At 30.2% G+C, this 16,208-nt stretch overlaps 1 protein-coding gene and 1 long non-coding RNA gene across 7 annotated transcripts in view; one reads left to right on the top strand and one right to left on the bottom strand.

Moving 5' to 3' along the window:
* The window catches only part of Mub (mushroom-body expressed), a 312,827-nt gene that overhangs the window by 98,036 nt on the left and 198,583 nt on the right, over positions 1-16,208 (bottom strand). The window lies entirely within an intron of this gene.
* LOC135129026 (uncharacterized) lies at positions 4,237-5,750 on the top strand. Its single transcript, XR_010280494.1, has 3 exons — positions 4,237-4,484; positions 4,532-4,658; positions 4,708-5,750. It is a non-coding gene; the product is annotated as an uncharacterized LOC135129026 (long non-coding RNA).

Genomic DNA, 16,208 nt, shown 5'->3' with positions numbered 1-16,208 from the left:
ATTTGATTTTTCGATGTCTATTTTCAATTTTTTAATTTTTAGAGTTTTGGAATTTAAAATTTTTTATTTTCGATTTTGCGACTTCTCGGTATCTGATTTTACGACATTTGGATTTTTCTCTTTTGAATTTCGAATTTTCGAGTTTTCAATTTTCAGGTTTTCGACTTTTCGAATACATGATTCAGCAAATTTTCCAATGTTGATTTTTCTTTTTTCGGTTTTTCATTTTTTCAATTTTACTATTTTTCAATTCTTTGACTCTTCGTTGTTCCGATGTTCAATTTTTCAAATTTTCAATATTTTGATTGTCCCATTTTCGTTATTCAATTTTTTATTTTAGATACATCGATTTTCAAGTTTTGTTTTTTCGGTTTTTTGTGTTGGATTTTTGGAATTTTCGATTTTCGAGTTTCCGAATGTTCGATTTTGCGGTTTCGTTTCACAATTCTTAGACTTTCGATTTTTCGGTTATTGGATTTTCGACTTTTCAAAATCGCAGTTTTCGAGTGCTCGATTTTAATTTTTTGATTTTTCGATTTTGATTATTCAATTTTTCGATTTTCGAGTTTTCGACATTCGACTCTGGATTTTTCGATATTCCGATGCTCGATTTTTCAAATTTTGAATTTTTGATTTCTCGGTTTTCGATTTTTTAAATTGCGATTTTGCCAGTATTTGATTCATCGAATTTTTGTTGATTTTTGATTTTCAGTTTCTCAATTTTTTCAATTTTTTGATTTTTGGATTTTTCAAGTTTCAGTTTTTTGAAATTTAGATTTTTCCATGTTCTATTTTCAACTTTTTAATTTTTTGAGTTTTCGAATTTAAAATTTTTCTATTTTCGATTTCTTTAGTTTTCGATTTTGTGACTTCTCGGTATCTTCAATTTCTTTTTTTTTTTGACTTTTCTATCTCTTGAATTTCGAATTTTCCATTATTCGACTTTTCGATTTTTCATTTTCCGGGTTTCGATTTTTCGGATATTTGATTGATGAAATTTTTCAATGTTGATTTTTCGATTTTCAGCTTTTCACTTTTTCAATTTTACGATTTTTTAATTTTCAATATTTCAATTAGGTATACACGATTCTTCCATTTTCGTTTTTCGAATTTTTTATTTAAGATTTATAGATTTTCAATTTTTCGTTTTTTCACAATTCTTCGATTTTCGATTTCTCGAATTTTCGGTTCTTCCATTTTCGACTTTTCGAAATCGGTATTCTCGAGTTTTCGATTTTCAATTTTTTGATTTTTTATTTCTTGATTATTCAGTTTTCCGATTTCTGGATTTTCGAATTTTCGAACATTCGATTTTGGATTTTTCGATATTTCGATGTTTCGATTTTTCGATATCCAATATTTTAAATTTTGAATTTTCGATATTTCGTATTCTTGATTTTTCGAATTTTGGATTTTCAAATTTTCGATTTCCCGATTTTTCGATTTGTGGTTTTTGAAATTTTGAATTTTCGAGTTTTTAAGTTGATTTCAGTCCTTCGATTTTTGGATTTTCGAAATTTCGAACATTCGATTTTGGATTTTCAATATTTCGATTTTTCGATGTTCAATTTTTTTAATTTTGGTTATTCGATATTTCGTATTCTCGATTTTTCGATTTTCAGATTTTCAAATTTTCGATTTTCCGATTTTTCGATTTTCGGTTTTTCTTATTTTGAATTTTCGAGTTTTTAAGTTGATTTTTGATCATTCAGTTCTCCGATTTGTGGATTTTCGAATTTTTGAACATTCGATTTTAGAAGTTCCGATTTTTGTCGAATTTTGAATTTTGGATTTTCGATTTTTCAAAATCTCGATTTTTCGAATTTTCGAACATTTGACTTTGGATATTCCAATATTCCAACGTTTCCATTTTTCGATGTCCGATGTTTCGAATTTAGAATTTTTGATTTTTCGAATTTGCGATTTTTGGATTTTTCGATTTCCGAATTTTCAAATTTTGAATTTTTGATTTTTCATTTTGGGGATTTTTTAAGTTACGATTTTTGGATTATTTGATTCATCGAATTTTCTGAGTTTCAATTTTTCCAATATTGGATTTTACGATGTTTTTATATTGCGAATCTCAAAATTGTCAAAAAACGAAATTTTGCAGTATTCGATTTTTCGATGCCTATTTTCAATTTTTTAATTTTTCGAGTTTTCGAATTTAAAATTTTTCTATTTTCGATTTCTTTAGTTTTCGGTGTCTGATTTTACGAAATTTGGATTTTCTAGGTTTTCCAATTCTTTTGTTTTCGATTTTCATAAAATTTTCCAATATTGATTTTTTTCGGTTTTTCATTTTTTAATTTTACAAGTTTTCAATTTTTTGATTATTTGGCATTTTCGATTTTACGATTTTCGAATTTTCGGTTGTTGGATTTTCGACTTTTTGTAATCGTGATTTTCGATGTTCAATTTTTCGGTTTTCCCATTTTCAGTTTTTTGATTTTTCGATTTTTGATTATTTAATTTTTCGATATTCCGATGTTTGATTTTTCGGATTTTTAAATTTTCGATATTGCGATTTTTAGATTTGCGCTGAATTTTTGATTTCTCGTTTTTGGATTTTTTAAGTTGCGATTTTTCGAATATTTGATTTATCGAATTTTTCACTGTTGATTTTTCGATTTTGAGTTTCTCATTTTTTCAATGTTTTGGTTTTTGGATTTTCAGAGTTACAGTTTCTATAAATTTCGATTTTTCGATGTTTCTATTTCCAATTTTGTAATTTGTCGAGTTTTCGAATTTAATATTTTTGTATTTTCGATTTCTTTAGTTTTCGATTTCGTGACTTCTGGGTATCTGATTTTACGAAATTTGTATTTTCCAATTCTTTAGTTTCTAGGTTTACCAATTCTTTTGTTTTCGAGTTTCGATTATTCGGTATTTCGATTTTCAATTTTCCACTTTTCAACTTTTCGAATATATGATTCATTAAATTTTCCAATGTTGATTTTTTACGGTTTTTCATGTTTTCAATTTTACAATTTTTTGATTCGTCGATTTTCAAGTTTTGTTTTTTCGGTTTTTTAAGTTTTCGATTTTTTGGCATTTTCGATTTTCGATTTTACGTTTTTCGAATTTTCGGTTGTTGGATTTTCGAAATTTTGCACATTCGACTTCGGATTTTTCGATATTCCGATGTTTGATTTTTTGGATTTTTAAATATTCGATATTGTGATTTTTCGATTTGCGTTGAATTTTTGATTTCTCGTTTTTCGATTTTTTAAGTTGCGATTTTTCGAATATTCGATTCATTGAATTTTCCATTGCTGACTTTTCGATTTTCAGTTTCTCATTTTTTCAATTTTTTCAATTTTGGATTTTTCGAGTTTCAATTTTTCTAAATTTCGATTTTTCGATGTTTCTGTTTCCAATTTTTTAATTTTTCGAGTTTTCGAATTTAAAATTTTCTATTTTCTGTTTCTTTAGTTTGCGATTTTGTGATTTCCTGAGCTATTTGAGTTTGCGAAATTTGCATTTTTCAATTTTCCCATTATTCAGTTTCTAGGTTTTTAAATTTTTTTATTTTCGATTTTTATATTTTCAGAATTTTCTACTTTATTTTTTTACATTTTGAAATAAGCATATGTCAAAAACATTCGTTTAAACTACTATAAACGAATTTTTCTGAAATTCAAATATAAAATGTAAAATTTTGGATTTTTTCCAAAGATGTAGAAATTTTAAGGAAAATAATAAGGCGGATTAATAAACCACGGCCATGGAAGCTATTACGTTGTAAAATTTAAATAGGATTTACCTAAAAACAATCTTATTAAGCCATCTAAAAAATATTTTTAAAGACTTTTCAAAATTCCATAACAATTGGTCCACTAGATTGACAAACACAGAGACAGAAACGGTGGACCTATTTGGTCATATTCTAGAAGCTCAGACTGTGAATACAGTGTTATTACTTCCATAATTAAAGTATATAATTAATCTAACACTAGATTATGATTATTCTAGGAGTTATCATAACATCACAACATATGACAGCCTGTGGAATACGAAAATGTGCATTTCCTGTTTCCATCTTTCTAACGTCTGTTGTCCATCTGTTTTGTTAGACAGACGTTTTAACTAGTGGAAATTTTGGGAAGTAAATCTTGCTTAAAATAGTAGGTAATTTTATTTTAACACACAGAATATAGATGGTTTCAGATTTCCCAAAAAAAGTTCTAATTATTTTGTTCTAAGTCGAGACGACATTAATACAATGAATGACAATCAAGCAACAACTTCATCACTCCCTGTCAATCGCTTCATTTTCAAAATTTCTCGTTCTTCATCTAATATTTCCATTTCGTCCAAAAATGGTGTGTAAAATAAATAAAAGAACAGTTCGACGGCCTCATCAATTCAGGTTGTGGTAACACGATAACTCTCGACCAAATTATTAAGTGGTTTACTGAAGTTAAACTCTTGGACTCGAAATTTACACAAGATGAAGTAAAATCGGCTTTTGAAAAAATGAAGTACGTCTCGGTAGTAAAGTAAGTGCAATCAAACGACACTTTTCCAGGGTGATCGATCTCAACCACGACCAATGCATGACATTTTTGGAAGAATTAGCCCAAATGAAAAGCATGCCTCTGAGCGAATTAGAAGACGAACTCGGAAAATGTAAGGTTGCGGATCTCGTTAAAGCGGTGAGTTTGGTGTGAAATTTAATTGCAGTCGACTGTGATTTACTTTTAGGCTGGAACTCCTGGAAAGAGCTGCAAAAGAACTGCCAAGTAGTGCTTCAACTCATATTATTATTAAACCGAATGCTGCCAAATTTCCGTCAAGTTTCTTCGGAAGAATGACAATCTATTTAATCTTAACGAGGTTCGGTGAAGTCGAACGACGTATTCCGCCCAAACTGCTTTCATGCCCAAAAGTAGCGATCCACAAAATAAGCTCCAATTAAATACAAAGAGGAAAAAGCAAAACATGTTGAAGCTCTTTTATTAAAATTTGCTCTAAGCAGTAAGCCTTTAATCCAGATAGTAAGTTGTTTTCGACGAAAATAATTTGTTTTATGCTCCCGACAAAAATACATTCGGCGGTCCTGGAATATTTCGTTTATGGAAGTATTAAAAGTAAGGTAAGATCTGGAAAAATACGGTCTGTTCGTTATTGGATGTTGAAAGCTTTACCGAAAAGCTTATTAAATTCTTCTTTCAAAGAAGTCCTTCCATTTATTCTTTGACGGCGCTGTACTTCTATCTAAAATTAATATTCGTAATCAAAGAAGCAGCATACGAGGCGCGGAACGAGAAAAAAATCATTGAATTATTAGTTTATTCGATCTGGAGCTGATATCTCTCTTCGGCGATGTTGCAGCGATATTTCAGGAGCGTGACGTCCATTATAGCCGAGTCCTGGAAGATACCACTAGAGGCGCGACCTCACGTACACTGTTACCCATAAACCTCATTTCAGGAATATTTTATTGTGGGGAGTTTTAAGCTTACATTTCACTGTATTCGGAAGACAGGACGCGTATGCAGATTTGTGCTAATTCCGGAAAATGGCGCAAATTATGGCGGACTTCTGGGACGGAAATATGGGGCCTGCACGTCGCGCTAAAAATTGATAATTATGGAGGAACGTGTCCGAAGGAAATTACCTCCAACAATACGAAATTAAATCAAGCACACCTGAAGTTGGACTATTATCAAGTCTAATTTTGCTGTAGAATTTTTCAAAATTAATTATTTTTTTATTTATCATTATTACTATGTTTTTGCAATTAAAAAAAAGCTGCAACATGAAAATTTGAAAATTATTATAAACATAATAATTATATTATAAATTATATTATACCCACATAAATTTCTTCAATTTTTTATTAGGTTATGTTGTTGATAAAATTAAAATTGTTATTTTTCATTTTTTTAACAATAGAAAATCAAAAATCATAAATTTTAGGTCGCGTGAAAAGGACACAGAAATTGTAAGTTCAGGTGTTTTGTATTTCACACGTACTTAAAAATTAAGGTTTAATACAGAGTATTCTATTTAAAATAAGAGGTTGCATGTTGCGAAAACAGAACACTTCGTATAGTTGAAAACAATTTTAGATTACGCAGCTCAAAAAATCATAAAATTTTGGTGGTTCACTTTTTTCTGTTTGTCATAATTATTGATATATTTAGAAGTCCTGGTTTATTGACTCACTATGTATATAAAATTTCCAAAAAAATTGTTAAAATTGGTTCAATCCAGCCAACATTTGTTGTCAAATTGTGGATAATCTTCTACCAGTTATAAATGTGATATCGCCATCACGGTATCTGCTCAAATAAACACGAAAAGTGAATTCAAAATTTCAAGAAATTCTCCAAAAAAAAGGTTAAAATAGGTTCAATCGACCGAAAATCGGTCTCAAATTGTAGCTACTCTTCCGTCAGTTATAAATTTGAAAATGCCGTAACGAAATCTGTTCCAATAAACACGAAAATTGGACTCAAAATTTTCAAAACTTTTCCAAAAAAATAGTTAAAATAGGATCACGCGACCGAAAATTGGTGTCAAATTGTAGAAAATCTTCCGTCAGTTATAAATCTGAAAACGCCATTAAGGTATCTGTTTAAATAAACACGAAATGTGAATTCAAAATGTCCAAAAAAAAATTGTTAAAATTGGTTCAATTAAGCGAAAATTGGTGTCAAATTGTGGATAATCCTCCACCAGTTAGAAACTATAACAATTATTATTAAGTAAGGAAGAAATCCAATGATGAAGTCCTACCTATACCAGGTCCGACCTCAGTTGTAATGAATTTTTCATTCGTTGTCACACCGAAGGGCGGAGCATAGTTGAAAAATATATATTTCCCTACAAAAATTTACCATTTTAAACATGTTTTAAGTTTCTTGTTATGAAAAAAAAACTATTTATCTAAAGAAAAAACTTACAAAATATTAGCCCCACCCACCCGCCCCATCTCAATCGTGATTATTTTTTTATTCGTTGTCAGACCGAGGGGCGGAGCATAAGTGCAAAATCAGTATTTACCTACGAAAAATTATCGTTTTAAAATGTTTTAAATTTCTTGTGTAAAAAAAAAAACTCTAATTAAGAAAAAAGAAAAACTAAATGTAAGAGAATATTTTAATAATAAAAATTGGTCTCAAGAGTTTAGACAGTACTTCCTTCGCTGTAGGAAACGTGACGACTGCATGTCGATTATGTTTTTTTTTCGCAGTAGATTTCATTACTTTTTTTTGAGTCACCCGGTATATGCAAATTCAAAAAATATGAATGGAATGAGAAATTACAAGTGCAGACTTATCATATTTTGTATATCCTAGATAGGATTTATTCTGCAAACTTTTGAGCTGATGTCATCAGTTTTTTGTAGAAGATAACCAAATATATTTTGACTAAAAATTTATTATGCTCTTTATTCTTAAAACATTTGCAAGATTTCAAAACATTCGGTTCTGGAGTTCCTGTTCTTTAAATAATTTATGAAAATCTTCAGAAAAATGTCGAAAATTTCAGGATTTTGAAAAATTGAACTTTTGTCAAAATTGCTTAAAAATTCACAAATAAATATTTGAATATTCGCCAAGCTGAATCGAAACAAGGATCCTTTGACAAGATTTTCGAAATGTTCGGTTTTAAAATCAAAATTTTGAGTTTCCCTAAAAATTGCCATATCTCATTTTTGCTAATTTGGCAATTTTTCGGATTTTTGGTTCTGCATTTTTCGATTTCTCGAATTCTCAATTCCTCGAATGTCGAGTTTTCCACTTTTTGATTCTGCGTTTTGCGATTTTTTGTATTTTCGACTGTTCGAATTTTCGATCTGATTTTTTGATTATCTGAATTTTCCATTTTTCATTTTTTGAGTTTTCGGTTCTTCAACTTTTCAGCTTTCGATATTTGGATTTTTCGATTTCTCGTTTTCCCGATTTTCAATTTCTAGATTTTTCGATTTTCGAGCTTTCATTTCGATTTTTCGAATTTTCAATATTTTGATTTTTCACTTTTCCGAGTTATAAATTCCTCGAATTCTCGATATTCCATTTTTGGATCTTCAAAATTTTTGCTTTATTGATTTTTCGAATTCTAAATTTCTCGTTTTCTCAATTTCTCCATTTCTATTTCCCAGTTTCTCAATTTATTAAAATGACATTTTCAACGTATTTTAAAAAATAAAGTAGAGAAATAAACAAGTCTGCAGATTGAAATCAAACACAAAACACATCGAAAAGTTTAAGATTTTGAAAAACTAAACTTTTGTCAAAATTGACTAAAAATTCACAAACAATTATTCTAATCTCGACAGGCTGAATCGAAACGAGGGTCCTATAATAAGATTTTCAAAAATCAAATCTTTCCAAAAAATTGCCGCATCTCATTTTGACATGTTTGGGATAGTGATAGAATTTTCGAAAAAAACCAAGAGCAAAAACACTTCTAAATTAATAAAAGATAATTTTGAAAAATGTTTGAGAAAAGGTCGAAAATTTCAAGATCTTCGAAATTTGAACTTTTGGCGAATTAGCCCAATAATGCCAAAAAATTTTGAAACATAAATCTCGACAAGCTTTATCAAGAAACACAGCTTGTCAGTAGTTCCGGACCAAGATTTTCGAAATATTCAGTTACGAAGTTGAATTTATAAAATATCCTAAAAATCGTCATTTTTCATTTTGGCAATTCTGGACAAATGGTGGCAAATTAAAAAATGAAGTCGAAAAACACTTTGGGAGTTGAAAATTAACAAAAGAGTTCTTTGGAATATTTTCGAAAATGCCATAAAAAGTCAAAAATTTCAAGAACTTGAAAAACTGGGATTTTGGTGAAACTACCTGGAAATCCACAAAAACGTCTAAAATATACATAGATTTCGACAAGCCCAATCGAAAAAAATAGGGAGTTAATGCTCTACGACCAAAATTTTCGAAAACATTTTCAACATGTTTCAAAAATTCTCATGTTTGGAAATTCTGGTAAAACGCTTAGTAATAGTTTAAAAAAATGAAGCCGAGAAATAATTCTGGAGATTGAAATCAACAAAAGAAAATCTTTAGATGAAAGAATTTGAGTCTTCAGAAAATGGTTAAAAATTTCAGGATTTCGAAAAACTGAACTTTTGTCTAAAAGTCACAAACAATTATTCTGATAATCGAAACAAGGGACTTTCAAAATATTCGGTGTAAAAATCAAAATTTTTAAAATTTCCAAAAGATTGCGATATCCCATTTTGGCAAGTCTGGGAAATTTCGAAAAAACGAAGTGTAAAAACATTCTTTAGGTTTAAATTAATAAAAGAAAGTCGTTCGATAATTTTCAAAAATGTTTGGGAAACGGTCGAAAGTTTCAAGATTTTCGAAATTTGAACTATTGGCGAATTTGCCTAAGAATGCAAAAAAGTTCCAAAATATAGATCTCGACAAGGTAAATTAAGAAACCTATCAATGGCTCCGGACTAAGATTTTCGAAATTTTCAATTTGGAAGTCAAATCTATGAGATATCCTAAAAATTGCCATATCTTATTTTGTCAGTTCTGAGAAAATGGTAATAATTTCAAAAAAATTAAGCACACACTTCGACAGAAAATTTCAAGATTTTGAAAAATTTAACTTCGAAATATGGGTTTTAAAATTAAATTCCCATATTTCATTTTCGCAAAAGTGGGAAAATTGTGGAATTTGCGAAAAACGAAGTGCAAAAACAATTCTATAGATCTAAATTAACAAAAGCAAGTGTTTTTGAATGTTTTTCAAAAATTCTTCGGGGAAGGTCGAAAATTTCAAGATTTTGGAAATTTGAGCTTTTGGCGAATGGTTCCGTATTAAGATTTTCGAAATCGGTTTTAAATCGAATTTTTAAAATCCACTAAATATTGCCAAAAAATCTTGCACTGGCAGCATAAAGACACTATGTTTTTAGAATCAGAACGACGAAATCTATATCCCAGAATTTTTTGAGAATTTATTAGCAACTTTTTCCAAAACAAAATTTTTCAAAAAAGTTTGGGTCAATTTTCAACAATTTTCGAAATTTAACTAAATGTATTTTCTTATAAATTTCAACCTTCGGAAGTTAAATTTCGAACTAATTTTTTACCTTATAAAATTTTACCAGGTATGGACAAAACTTACATGATATTTTCAAAGTTCATTTAAAATTTCACAAAAATCTAATAATATCTATCTGAATCGGCACAGACAGATAGACGTAAATGGAAGTTTACATTTTTCAAACCTAACTTGCGCTTAATACGGGTAATTCTACTTATCGTAAGTGCACAGTTTTTAGAATACGAAAATGAAAATTTTCTAACTCTTTAGTCCACTTTTTGAGTTCAAGTTTAACCGAAAAAATAATACAATACCTGAAATAACAGAGTCCAATAAAGCTCTATTTCCAGGCAAACTCGTCTCTTCCAAGAATTCGGTTCTCCGCAGAATCGCCGTCGAAACGTGAAAGAAATAACAAGCCCTCGAAACCTGCGTTTTGTTGCAATTAAAAGATTATTAGCGAGATCATCAAAAGTAATCGCGAGTTCGCGTCCTTCCGAACTTCGCCCTCCTCCGTACAGATTCAATTAAAAGTGCACAACTTTAAGAATCGTTAATAGATTTGATTCGATAGGATGAATTCATAAATTAGACACTAGAAACTTTCTTTTGAGCATATTTTATCAGAGCCGCGCCGAATTTTCGTCAACAAAGTTTCCCTCCATTGTTCGCCCACTCGATATTTCCATGAAACCCTGCTTGTTAGCTCCGGCAGCAATTTCTCGCTAGTTTCGTTCCAATTAAGTGGCAACTTTCGAAAAAGGAGTTTCTTTTCGTTCCAAGGATCAGGAAAAACCCTTATCTTGTTTAATTTTTAATTAATGCGAAATCCCCGCGCCAGATGGGTCGAGAGGGTGATAAACGGCTGCGATGTGACGTCCTCGTAAAAAGGATTATGTTTTAAAAGGTGCAAATGTTTCCCCTTTTTCCGGAAGGTAATAAAAAATTTATTGGCAATTTTAGATCGCTACAAGACGTGCATTTCCAATTTAGTTATATTAGATGGTTTTAAAATTTTATCTCGGCCGAGTCCAAATCGATACTTTATATTGTATCTGTTTCGACAGGTGTTGCATCGGGGGCGGTTTATATAAGCTTTCGCTTTTGCGAATTTATAAATTTCGTGTATTCCCGCCGAAGATGTATCTCGGATACACGCTCCGGGGAGCAGAAGTGTTGACGTTGGCTTTATGAAGATCTCTGGCGGCTCGAGTAACACAATATTTTCTCATTCGGGAATTAGCGATACCCAAATATCCTTAACGGGCTTATCCTGTGCGACAAAGCAGGAGTTCATTATGCGGGATTGTGACGTTACGCGGAAAAATGTGTTTGGATTTGTCTCATTAACGTAATTAAAACGGTACATTAGACGGATGTAATTTTATTTCGAGAGAGCTTTAAAGTCCTCTAAATATTTTTTTATAAAGTTGCCTTTTCAAAATTCTCTATGTGGTTGTCACGACGTAATGAGCAATCAGTCCTTTGAAGCATCAAACGAATTATTCCCTTTTCGTAATTTCAAACGAGGTAAGCGAAAAGATGCGGGTCAGTGGGAGTGCTTAACATTTTGATGTTTGAAGTCCGACCGTAAAAGGATTCGCTGTAATAAGGAATGACTTTATGGAGAAAGTTTATCCGTTGTCAGGCATGCTTAACGTACTATAGATTTATCGAGGCGTAATTTTTACGTTTGCATTGTTTTTAATACTGAAAAAAATTCAAATCTCTTCCAGTGTGTACGAAAATATCAGAGTCAAGTTTGATCTTTTTTATTCTTCACTCACCATGAATTTGACAAAAAAACTGTTAATAGAAATTTCACAGTTCTACATTTGCTCGTTTTTCTTTCTTTACTTATAGTTTTTAAAGAAGCTGGATTTACTTGTCGAGATCTATGTTTTAGAATTATTGTGGATTTTTAGACAAATCCGCCAAAAGCTCAAATCTTGAAACTTTCAACCTTCCAAGACTTACCAAAATAAAATATGAGAATTTTTTGGGTACCTTAAAAATTTCGCAGTTAAATTTTTCAATATCTTGAAATTTGTTGCCTTTTTTTGAGGGTTTTCATAAATTATCTAGAGTTTCTTGTGTTGATTTTGACCTCCATAAATATTTCTTCATTTCATTTTTTTTAATTACTACCATTTTCCCAAAACGAGACATGGCAATTTTTCGGATGTCTTATAAATTTGATTTCGAGACTGAATATTTCGAAAATCTTAGTCCGAACTAAGGTAAATTCGCCGAAAGTTCAAATTTCGAAGATCTTGAAATTTTCGACTCTTTCCTAAATATTTTTCAAAATTGTCTAATGACTTTCTTTTGTTGATTTATTATACCATTTTCCCAGACTTGCTAAAATGAGGTATGGAGACATTAAATTTTTGTAAAATTGCAATTTTTCAGTGGGTAATTCTAGAAATATGGTAGGATCTACCGAAGAAATGAGTCCGAAACTTACTTCTGGAGGTTGAAATCTATAAGAAAACGTCTTTAGTTAAATTTCAAAAATCGTAGAAAATTGGTCGAAATTTTCATTAAAAAATTTTGTCTTTGAAACCTACTTTAACCATCTTTTTTGGAAAATTTTAATTCACTTTTCCTGTTTGCTGGAACTGATATCGTGACGGAGATTTCACATTGGTAATCTATTTTAACCATTTTTTTTGAGAAAATTTTTGAAAATTTTGAATACAATTTTCGTGTTTATTTGAACAGATACCGTAATAGCGTTTTCAGATTTATAACTGACGGAAAATTATCTACACTTTGAAACCAACTTTCGGTCAATTGAACCAGTTTTAACCATTTTTTTGTAAAATTTTTGAAAATTTTGAATTCACTTTTCGTGTTTTTTGGAACAGATATCGTAATGGTGATTTCAGATTTATAACTGGCGATGTATTATGTACAATTTGACACCAATGTTCGGTCGATTGAGCCAATTTTATCCATTTTTTGGAAAATTTTTAAAAATTTTTAGTCCACTTTTCGTGTTTATTGGAACAGATATAGTGACGGCGTTTTCAGATTTATAATTGGCGGAATATTAGTTACAATTTGAGACGAATTTTCGGTCGCTTGAACTAGGTTTAAAAATTTTTTTGGAAAATTTTTGGAAATTTTGGATTCACTTTTCATGTTTGTTTGATCAGATACCGGAATGGCCAGTTCAGATTTATAACTGGTGGAAGATTATGTACAACTTGACACCACTTTTCGATCGATTGAATCTACTTTAACAATTTTTTTGGACAATTTTTTTAATTTTTAAATTCGCTTTTGGTATTTATTGGATCGGATATCGTGACGGCGATTCACGATTTGTAACTAGCGGAAGATTATCTACAATTTTACACCAATGTTCGGTCGATTGAGCCAATTTTATCAATTTTTTTGGAAAATTTTTGAAAATTTTGGAGTCAGATTTTACTTTTATTTCAATAGACGTCGTGATGGCGATTTCGAAACTGTACCTGGCGGATGATTATCTCCAATTTGACACCTATTTTCGGTCGATTGAACCAATTTTAACAATTTTTTTGAAATATTTTTGGAAATTTTGAATTCACTTTTCATGTTTATTTGAACAGATACCGGGATGGCAATTTTAGATTTACAACTGGCTGAAGGTCATTTACAAGGTGATACTAATTTTGGGTCGATTGAATCAATTTTAACCATTTTTTTTTTAATTTATGAAAATTTTTTCGTGCTAATTGGAACACATATCATGACGTCAAATTCAGATCTATAACTGGCGGAAGATTATTGAAAATTTGACACCAATTTTTGGACGATTGAACCAATTTTAACCAATTGTTTGGAAAATTTTTGAAAAATTTGGAATAATATTTTACTTTTATTTCAAAAGATGTCGTGGCGACGATTTTGGTTTTGTAGCTGGCGGAAGATTAGACACCAATTCTTGGTGGATTGAACCAATTTTAACCATTTTTTTTGGAAATTTTTTTGAAAATTTTGAACTCACTTTTCGTGATTATTGCAACACATTCGTGACGGCGATTTCAGATTTGTAATTGGCAGAAGATTGTCTACGATTTGGCACCAATTTTCGATCAATTGAACCAATTTTAACCGCTTTTCTTGAAAATTTTTGAAAATTTTGAATTCACTTTTCGTGTTTATTCGAACACATATGGTCACGGCGATCTCACATTTGTAACTGGAGGAAGATTATTTAAAATTTGACACTAATTTTCGGTCGATTGAACCAATTTGAACCATTTTTTTTTAGTTTTTTTTTTTTTAAATTTGTAATTCACTTTTCGTGTTTAAGAGAGCAGATATCTTGGCGGCGATTTTAGTTTATAACTGGCGGAAGATTATCTACAATTTGACACCAATTTTAACCATTTTTTTCCAATTTTTTTTTTAAATTTTGAATTCACTTTTCGTGTTTATTGGAACTGATATCATGACGGCGATTTACGATTTGTAACTAGCGAAATATTATCTACAATTTGGCACCAATTTTTGGTCGCTTGAACCTATTTTAAAGATTTTTTGAAAATTTTTGGAAATTTTGAACTCACTTTTCGTGTTTATTTGAACAGATACCATGATGGCGATTTCAGATTTATAACTGGCGGAAGATTGTCTACAACTTAACATCAATTTTCAGTCGACTGAACCACTTTTAACCATTTTTTGGAAATTTGTTTGAAATTTTGAGTTCACTTTTCGTGTTTATTTGATCAGATACCGTGACTGCGATTTCATATTTGTAATTGACGGAAGATTATCTACAATTTGACATCAATTTTCGGTTGATTGATTTTTAAAATTATCGTTCCTTTGGTCAATAAAGGGTCCTTAGCAATGTGTCATAGAGTTAGTGTGTCATTTTTAATTAGCCTGAATATCAAATTTTATACACATAGCGTGTCAGTAAGCCAAGATTTTTCCGGGCACTTTCGAAAATTATCAAAAGAATTCTTTTGTTTATTTTCACCTCCCAAAGTGTTTTTCGACTTCGTTCAAAACGAAGAATGCGATATTTAGGATATCTTCTAGATTTGACTTCGAAACTGAATATTTCGAAAATCTAGGTCCGGGACCATTAGGATCCTGTATTTTTCGATTCGGCTTATCGAGCTCTGCGTTTTGGAATTTTTTGTGGATTTTTAGTGAAGTTCGCTAAAAAGTAAATTTTTCAAGATTCTGAAATTTTCGATCTTTTCCCGCACATTTTTGAAAATTACCCAAAGAGATCCTTGTATTGATTTCGACCTCTGAAGTATTTTTTGACTTAATTTTTTAGAAAATTCCTACCGCTTTTCCAAAATTGTCGAACTGAGATATATGACAATTTTTCTAAATACATAATTTTACACCATTTTTTTCCTCTTTGGGTACTTGTTTTTCTTTACACTATGATATGAAGGACGTGACCTGCAAAAATGATGTCTAGCCTTCTGTTTTCTCATTTTATTTCTATTTATCTTCTTGTTCATTCTCTATTATTTGTTTTATTCTCCTCTGGCAACTTTCGAAAATAAATGTAAGCAAATATGTTGTTTCCTTCCTTGTTCGTGTTAACCATGTTGACAGTTATGGTCACATAACTGTCAAAAATGGAGTCAAATAATTGCAAATATCATTACGTTAAAAATTAATTTTATGTCTTACTTTATTAGATTACTTACTACGCCACCTATTTTTGAAAAACTAACTCTTGTATTTCCAGTTTATGAATCTGCCTTGAGATTTTATCCTCGACATCCAAATTTTCTCAAAAATTTTATAATTTTTAACAGGATTTGTTGGACTGTTCACTTTCACATTTCGTGCGGTATTTAGGTTCTGTTCCTGTGAAGTGATTTTTACTATAAACTGATAAAATGTCTCTCCTTTTAAGAAACTCTCAATGGATTTATTTTAATTTCGTATTTTACTCATTTTTTAGATAAAATAATTAATTAAGGTGTTTTTGAATTACTAATAGTAAAAAATAACAACTGGATTTTATGGAATGGTTAAATATTAGAAACAACAGAAAATCCATACATTTAAGGTTCAAGAAGAAAAGAAAACACTCAATCTCTAAGATGCTGTGACGTAATACGACAAAAACGAGTTCGCATTACAAGCGACATTAAGGTTTTTAAAATTAAAAACTGCAATTAATTCTAGAAAAAAATCCT

The sequence above is a fragment of the Zophobas morio genome, unplaced genomic scaffold, assembly GCF_036711695.1.
Source record: "Zophobas morio isolate AGI-343-1 ecotype UQ-CSIRO unplaced genomic scaffold, CSIRO_AGI_Zmor_V1 ptg000014l, whole genome shotgun sequence".
Taxonomy (NCBI): domain Eukaryota; kingdom Metazoa; phylum Arthropoda; class Insecta; order Coleoptera; family Tenebrionidae; genus Zophobas; species Zophobas morio.
The sequence above is the reverse complement of the archived record's forward strand: the minus strand, read 5'-3'. Positions and strand labels throughout refer to the sequence as shown.